The sequence below is a fragment of the Cebus imitator genome, unplaced genomic scaffold (genome assembly GCF_001604975.1).
Source record: "Cebus imitator isolate Cc_AM_T3 unplaced genomic scaffold, Cebus_imitator-1.0 Scaffold153, whole genome shotgun sequence".
Taxonomy (NCBI): domain Eukaryota; kingdom Metazoa; phylum Chordata; class Mammalia; order Primates; family Cebidae; genus Cebus; species Cebus imitator.
The window spans coordinates 2,590,740-2,600,893 of NW_016107468.1; positions in this window are offsets into that span (position 1 = coordinate 2,590,740).

Below are 10,154 nucleotides of genomic sequence, written 5' to 3' on the forward strand. Positions count from 1 at the left end.
TTTTTGCCTGGCTAATTTTTGCATTTTTTGTAGAGACAGGGTTTTGCCATGTTACCCAGGTCGGTCTGAAACTCCATTTTGCCATGTTACCCCAGTTGGTCTCAAACTCCTGGCCTCAAGTGATCCTCCTGTCTTGAACCCTCTGTATGCTGGGATTACAGGTGTGAGCCACCACATCTGGCCAAAATAACTTTTATAATCTGGTCGCAAAGACCCTTCCAGCCTCATCACCCAATGCGCTACTCCTGTGTCACCTGTAATCAGGCCACCCCAAACTCACACTCCCTGCTCAAAGAGCCATAACACTTCCCAGAGAGCTCCCTGCAACCTGTGGCAACTGTAGAAACGCTACTGACTCTCAGATACCGGGCTCAAGTGTCCTGTTCTCTATGGCAACCTCCCCCATTCTGAACTGGTTGTCCCCGCTCTGCGTGCCGGACGCCAGCCTCAATTGCACCTCCTGGTTGGTTGGAGTATGCTTCTCTTTCACTCAGTGGATTTCTCCTTGATAGTGGCCGTGCCTTGATCATCTCTGTATCTCCTGTGGATAGAATTATTCCTGGCCTTACAGGTATCAGTAAATGTGGAATAAATCCATGCCACAAATTTATCCATCTCATCTTATGCTCCTGAGAAAGAAGCCATTCCTTCACACACTGCAAGGTCTTTATTCAAAATACTGAGAGAGAAACAGGAGCCAGGGAGAATAACAACACAGCTCCCAGGCTGGGCTAGGGGATTTGAAAGGAGAACATTAAACTCCCAGGAATTTCCCCAGCATCCTGAAGACCAGAAGCTCCAGGGGTACCACTTTGACTTTCTAGATCATTCTAAAGTGGCCTCTCTACCTCATTCAGAAAATCCTATGAGGACAGACTGAAAGTAAATAGCTGTTTGATTAGCCCAGTATTGAGCTATTTTAATGCCTTCCCTCTCCTGAGCAGAGAGATTGCATGCCCTGAAATAAAAAGGAAGTGTGTATGAAAACCCTGGTTATTCAGAGGGGAGAATACCAGGGAGAAAAAAAGACTTTAAAACTCTCCAGAAAGCCTTCAGCACTGTAACTAAATGCTAATGTTTAAAGATAGCCCAGTATTTCAGAAAGCCATTGGTAGTGCCACACTAAAGCTCGTTCTAGTTCTAAAGAGAAATATTTGACTTGGAGGGACAGACCCCATGCTGGCTCCAAGATAAACTTTCCTAGCTCTCTCAGGCCAATTTTAATGCTAAGAGCAGCTCCATTTGAGTAAAAGTTCATTTTTGAGAGCCAAGCTGTGAATTATGCCACAGGCTGAGCTGAGCAGTTGGTCTTTTGCTGATGAAGGCAGAAGCCTGAATATGATACAGAAATGGAGGGGAAGCCAGGGACATCCGAGGGGGATTATCACAGAAGGTCAGACTAATTAAATCGAGAGAAGTCACCAGAGAGCCGGAGCTCCCACACATCCCATCTTCAAATGCTCTGACACATGCAGGGGTTGATAAGAAAAAGAGGGTTGAATTGCCACTTTCATCTGCCTGGAAGGACAACAGTCAACCAAATACAACTTTTCAGTATTGGTTTAAACCCTGGTGGGGAGGGATTGCCACTGCTGCCAATTCCTAATTATGCAGTTGAATCAGAGACATGGAGAACGAGGAGAGGTGAAATCCAGTGGTCTCGCTGGTTAGATGTTGAATGCATGGTGGTTGTGTACCTACTATGTGCTGGGCAATATAAATGAAACAAATAAGAAACATTCCCTGCCCTCAATTAATAAATGTTTATGTATTATTAATAGTTATGATGATAATGATGATTTTGGAGACAGGGTCTCATTCTAACACCAAAGCTGGAGCGCAGTGGTGCCGCCATAGCTCACTACAGCCTTGTCCTCCCGCCTCAGCTTCCCAAAGTGCTGGGATTACAGGCGTGAGCCACCACCATTTATTTAATATTATTATACAATGTTAGCATAGCACAATGGGTTATGCCTATAATCCCAGTACTTTGGGAGGCTGAGGTGGGACGATTGCTTAATCCCAGGAGTTTGAGACTAGCCTGGGCAACATAGTGAGACCCCACTTCTACAAAAAAAATTTTAAAATTACCCAGTGTGGTGGTGCACACCTGTAGTCCCAGCTACCGGGAAGGCTGAAGTGGGAGGATTACTTGAGCCCAGGATGTAGAAACTGCAATGAGCCGGGATCACACAACTGCACTCCAGCCTGGGCAACAGAGAGAGACAGAGAGAGAGAGAGACAGAGAGAGAGAGAGAGAGACAGAGAGGAGACTGTTTCAAAAAAAAAAAAAAAGAAAAGAAAAGAAAAGAAGGAATCCCAGTTCCTTTGCTTCTGTGTCCATCAAGTATTAGAGATGTCATAAACAGAAAGACATCCATTGGCTCGCTCTGGGGTGAGTGGCTGTAGTCAATTCACAAAACACGACCTTGGAGGTTAAAAGCCTCCTGAAGTCTTGGGTCTGTGCTGTGCTGGTGCTTTGAGTTTCAAACCTGGATGAATGTTTGACATTTCCCCAGGTACAGAGAGAAGAGGATAGAATGGCATCCCAGGGCACATGAACATGTCAACAGGTCATAGGTCCACAGTCCTCGGTAAATGGCAGAATCCTGAAATGTATGAAATGCTATGAAGGAGCCCTTTTGGATTACCTAGTCCAGGACTCACAAAGAGATTTCAGCTCACATGTCTACACTGACTGAGAGGAAGTGGCTGCCTGGGGTGCTGGGGAGAAATGGGGCTGGGACTGGGCGTGAAGGGGAAAATTGCTGGGATGGAGTTTCTTATGTTTGCAATGGACCCTGGAAGAAGAAAGGTAGCACTCACTGGGGACCCAGGCAAACTCCCTTGTTACAATTAGGGAAACTGAGGCAGCAAAGTGACTCCTCCAGTACACCCAGGTTGTCAGGCCAGATCCTGCGTCCCACCCAAGTGTCATCTAGGTTCACCCGCCATGTTGCCTTGGTGAGCTCCACTCTCTTCTCTCTTCTCAGTTCTTTTTTTTTTCTTTTGAGATGGAGTCTTGCTCTGTCACCCAGGCTAGAATGCAGTGGTGTGGTCTCAGCTCACTGCAACCTCTGCTCCCCGGGTTCAAGCGATTCTCCTGCCTCCACCTCCTAAGTAGCCGGATTACAGGTACACACCACTACGCCCAATTAATTTTTGTAGTTTTAGTAAAGATGGGGTTTCACCATGTTGGCCAGGCTGGTCTCAAACTCCTGACCTCCGGTGATCCACCCACTCGGCCTCCCTAACTGCTGAGATTACAGGTGTGAGCCACCGCGGCCGGCCTTCGTTCTTGTTTTCTTATCAGTTCACCCACCTGGACCCTGTGTGACTCCCACCAGCAACTGTCCCCTCCTGGTCCTTTCTTCCCAGGCTTTTGTGTCTCCTCCTAGAACAGGCTGAACACTGAGAATCTGCAGTGCTCCCCCTGCTCCCCCAGGGCCCTCACAGGGAGTTCTGTTTCTGGGGCATCCAGCCTTCCCCACTGGAGCCCCTCTCTAGTTGGCAGGTTTTGGAGGCGATGGACTCATCTCCTTAAAGTGGGCCTCTGTATCTTTACCTAGATTGGAACATTTCTAGTTTTATTACATTCTCTTCACTTTTTTTTTTCCCAAGGTAAGAGTCTTGCCATGTCACCCAGGATGGAGCGCAGGGGCATGATCTCGGCTCACCGCAACCTCAGTCTCTCAGGCTCAGGCGATTCTGTGCCTCAGCCTCCTGAGTAGCTGGGATTACAGGCGTGCACCACCATGCCTGGCTAATTTTTTTGTATTTTTAGTAGAGATGTGGTCTCGCCATGTTAGCCAGGCTGGTCTCCAACTCCTGGCCTCAAGCGATCCATCCGCCTTAGCTTCCCAAAGTGCTGGGATTACAGGCCTGAGCCACCTTGCCCGGCCTCTCATCACTTTCTATGACATTTATCTCACTTAGCTAGTACTTGAGTTGTAGTTATTCCCATAGTGTAGTCCCTCCTTATCCACAGGGATATGTTACAAGACCTCCAGCGGATGCCTGGAACCTCAGATAGTTCCAAACTCCATATAAACAGTACTGTGTTTTCTATACACACATACCTATGATAAAGTTTAATTTAGAAATTAGGCACAGCAAGAGATTCACAATAATGACTAATAATAAAATAGGACAATTACAACAATACTCAGAATGACATGCAATTTACAACTGATGGATTGGGCCAGGCACGGTGATGTACACCTGTAGCCCCAGCTACTCAGGAGTCTGAGGTGGTAGGATCGGCTGAGCCCTGGGGTTCAAGACCAGCCTAGGAAACATAGTGAGACTCTGTCTCTACAAAAAAAAAAAAACCCTAAAAATTAGCCAGGCACATTGGCTCATGCCTGTAATCCCAGCACTTGGGAGGCCAACACAGGAGGATTGTCTGAGCCCAGGAGCTTGAGACCAGCCTGGACAACGTAGCAAGACTCCATCTCTTAAATTTAAAAAAAAAATTGTTTATTTCTGAAATTTTCCATGTAATATTTTCAGACCATAGTTGACTGCAGATCATTGGAACCACAGAAAGTGAAATGATGGATAAGGAGGAACAACTGAATTTGTCAACAATAAGATCCTTTTAAGAAGTAACTCGGTTTTTATATAGTGCCTAACACAGATTATAAAATCAATGTTTGTGAAGTGAGAAAATGAGAGGACCTAGTCTAGTCTCATGTTACTCTGTCGTACTTTAGGGCTTCAAACACAAAATACGATTGTTGGGGTTTGTTTGTTTTGTTTTTTGAGACAGGGTCTCACTCTGTCGCTCAGGCTGGAGTGCAGTGGTACAATCTCAGCTCACTGCAGCCTCCGCCTCCTGGGTTTAAGAAATGCTCCCAGCTCAACATCCTGAGTAGCTGGGAGTACAGGCGTGTACCACCACACCCAGTTAATTTTTGTATTTTTAGTAGAGTTGGGGTTTTACGGTATTGGCCAGGCTGGTCTCGAACTCCTGACCTCATGATCCGCCCACTTCAGCCTCCCAAAGTGCTGGGACTACAAGTGTGAGCCATTGCACATGGCCTCAAAGTACAATTTTTAAAATCTAATGGATATATGGATAAATGCCTTTCGCCACCACTTTGCTATAGAACACAACCCCCCCTACACACATTGTTGAAGTTCTAAATCATTTTTACAGGTCTGCCTATCCGCCCCACAACCCTTCCCTCTGTTTGCTTAGTGCAGTGGTTTGCAAATTTTATTTTAGCAGCAGACCTCAGATCCAGTGAAATTTTTTGCCAAAGACAAAGCAGAGAAGAGCCAAGACACTCTAGGAAGGTGAGGGTGCCTGCTTGCACCCGCGCTGCTCTTTTTGACAGCCCCTGACCCATCCCTGCTGGGCCCCGAGACTCCTAAAGGGCATGGGTCATGCATCAGCCTCGTTCTTGGCCTTTCTCTGCATTATCTTTTCCTCCAGCCCAACCCACACTCAGCTGCCAGCTTAACATGAACACAGCTCTAATCCTAACACCCCTTTCACCTGTCACTCTCTGGTGCCATCAAGTCCAAATCCTTCCTGCAGGCTCCAAGACACGGAGGCCTCTCATCACACATCCAGCTAACACCGTGCTTCTTCCCTCCAGCCACGTCACTCTGACTCCAGCAGGATCTCCTGTGTACAGCACACTCCAGGCTCCCACGTTCACACACACAGCATCCTGAGCCTGGGTGCTCACCCGAAGCCCCCCCAGCACCTCCTCATGGTTCCCCTTCATCCACCCCACCCTCAGCTCCTTCTTCCCTAGGTCTACTGCCTGGCATCACCTTGCATGCACTCCTGAATCCACTTTGCACTTCACCAGTCCTGGGATTTGCCCTTGTAAGTGTGTGTGTGTGTGTGTGTGTGTGTGTGTGTGTGTGTGTGTGTGTGTGTGTTTTGAGACGGAGGTTTGCTCTTGTCACCCAGGGTGAAGTGTAATGGCATCATCTCAGCTTACCGCAACTTCTGTCTCCAGGGTTCAAGCAATTCTCCTGCCTCAGCCTCCAGAGTGGCCGGGATTACAGGCCTGTGCCACTGGGCCAGGCTAGTTTTGTATTTTTAGTAGAGACAGGATTTCTACAGGTTGGTCAGGCTGGTCTCAAACTCCGGACCTCCAGTGATCTCCCACCTCAGCCTCCCAAAGTGCTGGGATTACAGGCGTCAGCCACTGCACCCCCCATGTATGTATATATATATAATATTTTTTGAGATGAAGTCTCACTGTTGCTCAGGCTGAAATTCAGTGGCGTGATCTCAGCTCACTGCAACCTCTGCCTCCCAGGTTCAAGCAATTCTCCTGCCTCAGCTTCCTGAGTAGCTGGAATTACAGGCACCTGCCACCACACCCAGCTGATTTTTGTATTCTTAATAGAAGATGGAGTTTCACAATGGTGAAACTCCATCTTCTATTAAGAATACAAAAATATTTATTTCGCCAGGCTGATCTTGAACTCCCACCTCAGCCTCCCAAAGTGCTGGGATTACAGATGTGAGCCCCCGTGCCCAGCCTCATAAATATTTCTTGAACCCGCGCCTCTCTCCCTCCTCACAGCTGAAGCCTTCAGTTGGACTCTTACCCTCTCTCATGGGTTCCTGGAAAAGCCTCCTAATGCATCTCCCTATCTGGACAATTTTCTTCATCCAGAACCTCAGGGCCAACCATCCAAAACGCAGCCCCCTCCCAGGGTCCCTCCCCCTTGCTGGAAATCTTCACACAGCCCCACCGGCTTTGTGTTGAAGGCTGCCCTCTTCAGCTGAGCCATAAAAGCCTGCTTGTCCCCTCTTACCTTTTTTTAAACTTATTTTTTAAATTTAGGTTCAGGGGTACTTGTGCAGGCTTGGTACAAGGGTACATGGTGTGCAGCTGAGGACTGGGCTTCTATTGAGCTCACTGCCCAGGTACTGAGCACAGTACTCAATAGGACGTTTTCAGCCCCTGCCCCCCTCCTCTCTCCCCACTCTAGTGTCCCCCGTGTCTGTTGTTCTCATCTTTATGCCCATGTGTACCCAATGTTTAAGCTCCCACTTATAAGTGAGAACATGCAGTATTTCGTTTTCTGTTTCTGTGTTAATCTACTTGGGATGATAACGGCCTTCAGCTGCATGCATGTTGCTGCCAACGATGTGATTTCGTTCTTTTTGATGGCTGCATCGTATTCCGTGGTGCATATGGACCACATTTTCTTTATCCAATTCACTATTGATGGGCATTTGGGTTGATTCCATCTCTTTGCTATTGCAAATAGCACTGTGATGAACGTGTGAGTACAGGTGTCTTTCTGGTAGAATGATTTATTTTCCTTTGGGAAGATACCAAGTAATAGGATTGCTGCATTGAATGGTAGTTCTATTTTTGGTTCTCTGAGAAATCTCCGAACTGCTTTCCATAGCAGTGCAACTAATTTACCTTCCCACCAACAGTGCACACGTGTTCACCTACCTTTCGACATCATCTGCTACCACTCCCTTGGGCTCAGCCAGCCCATGCCACCAGCCCTTTCCCCAGGGTCATTTCTCTTTCACTTCGCAGCAGGCTGACTCCACTGATACGCACCAGGACACAAGTACACAGCATCCAGTGGTGATCAGCCACTAGCCCCAGAGGCCCCTGCTATCCCAGCCTCTCTGGCCATGATAAGGTAAGTTATAGGGTACGGCCCAGCAAGTGGCCAGCTTGCTAAATACCCTGGCTCTCACCCTGCCCAGGAGCTCTGCCCTCACCCTGTCTATACCATCCCTCTCCCCAGTCTCTGATATCCCCATGTCCCTATTCCCCCACCCCAGAGAGAGGGACTCCCCCAGCTTTACTCAGTTGCTGCCTCCCTGGTGTCACCATAGTACCTCCTTTGTGTGTGATCCCAGCATTTCGGGAGGCAGAGGCAGGCAGATCACTTGACGTCAGGAATTTGAGACCAGCCTGGCCAACATGGTGAAACTCTGTCTCTATTAAAAATACAAAAATTAATACAAAAATTAGCTGGGCGTAGTGGCACACACTTGTAATCCCAGCTATTTGGGAAGCTGAGGCAGGAGAACTGCTTGAACCCGGGAGGCAGAAGTTGCAATGAGCTGAGATTGCACCACTGCACTCCAGCCTGGGCGACAGAATGAGACTCCGTCTCAAAAACACAAAACACAACAACAAAAAACTTGTTTCTGTTATACGACTTGCCTTGGTGTATTTTGATTTCTTGCTAATCTCTCTGTCTTCCACTTAACCAAGAGCTGGAGCCACAGCCTATTCACATAATAGATGCTCAGCAAGTGCTTGGTGAACTAGACCTTTTTAGCAACTAAGCCAAGTCCCCCTCCTCCTAAAAGCTCTCCTAGCTGCTCTTGGATCCACAGTCCTGGCCTTTCCCACATCTAGTACCGCCACAGGTTTACTTTGTGTAGAACTAGGCTCGTAACAGGTGCTGACGCTACGCACAGTGGCTCATGCCTGTATTCTCAGCACCTTGGGAGGCCAGAGCAGGAGGATTGCTTGAGGCCAGAAGTTCCGAGACCAGCCTCGGCAACATAGTAAGAACCCCATTCTCTACAAAAAGTAAAAAAAGAGAAAAGAAAGAAAAATAGCCCGGTATGGTAGCACATGCCTGTAGCCCCAGCTACTCAGGAGACTGAGGCAGGAGGGTCACCTGAGCCCAGGAGGCTTAAGGCTGCAGTGAGCTATAATTGTGCCACTGCACTCCAGCATGGGCGACAGTGCAGGACCCAGGCTCAAAGAAAGAAAAGAATTAGGTGCTCAAAAAATACTATTTCTAAGGCTAATATGGATGTATCCCCTTCCCCATGAAAGGAGGACATAACAGGCCCTCTTAGCTGAAATAAAGGGATTGAGCGATGGCCAAGTAAATCAGGAAATCGCTGCCAGAAACAGCTAAGCACACTCATCCACGCTGCCGGCAGCCAAGAACCACGTGCACCAGCTCTCCTTTGCAAAGGAGGAGAGCTTCGGGCGTCCCCCCACCCCCCTAGACGCTCTTCTTCCTGCCCTGAGATCCCAAATAAGGCAACCCAAAGTCAAAGCAGGGATCAAACAAGGCTCTGGTTCTAGCTGCATGGTGCTGTATGTTTTTAAAGCAGAGAGGAAAGAGAATCAAAAGAATGTCTTGTCTGTTTCAGGGACAGGCACAAGCCAAATCACCCAGGCAGTCAGACAACGTTCGCAGATATTCCTTAGCAGGCCTCGGAACACCAGGGGGGCGTTGGGGGTGGCTCCATCCGCCTCTGATCTGAGACCAGGAACAGCTATGACTCTTCTGTCATCAGGCCTTCCTGGGTTTGCTGGGGAGGGAAAGAGGAAGGAAGGAAGGAAAAGGAGACAAGGGAAGCAGAGAGGAAGAAAAGAAGGAAGGGAAGGAGGGAAGGAGGGAAGGAGGGAAGGAGGGAAGGAGGGAGGGAGGGAGGGAGGAAGGGAAGGAGGGAGGGAGGGAGGGAGGACATCGCAGCTACTACAGGTGGGCATTCTGCCAAATGCTTTGCACGTGTAGGCTCCCTGAACCAGAAAAGCAGCCCTCTGAGCTTGGTGTCATTTCTGTTCTAAGGCAGAGGGGACTGTGGCTTGGGGACGTCCTTAAAGTTGCCCAGGGACAGAGAGCTATCAAGTGGCAGAGCCAAAAAGACAAGCCAAGATGTCTGATGGCAATTCCAGTAGCTCTCTGGGGATAACGGCCCCCTCTCCCCTTTCCTTGAGATTTTCCCAAATCTCCAGCAGGATCAAGCTCTGGGTGACATTTCGTCACTCTCCCGCTTTCTGCTTGGCGAAGCAGGTCCACGCTTGTGCGGCTTCTCGGCATCGAGGGATTTTACTCTCAACACCCGCATGCATATACTCACTTCACACAGGGCAGCGAAAGCTAAAGATTAGTGGTGGATGGAGATTAGCACTGTCCGCATGAGCCCAGGGCAAGTGGGACACTAGAATGGCCCCTTTTTTGAGCATCTGTTCAACATGTCACCTGTGCCACCAGGGCTTCCTTCACTTCCTAGGTAGTATTGCCCCCACCCACCTGCCATCGCCCTCGCTCTATCTAACACGCTTTTATTTTCTCCTTAGCCTTTGTTACAGTCCAGAAGTACTTTTTCGTTTGTAGGTTTCAGACAGGATCTCACTCTGTCACCCAGGCTGGAGTGCAGTGGTGCTATCTTG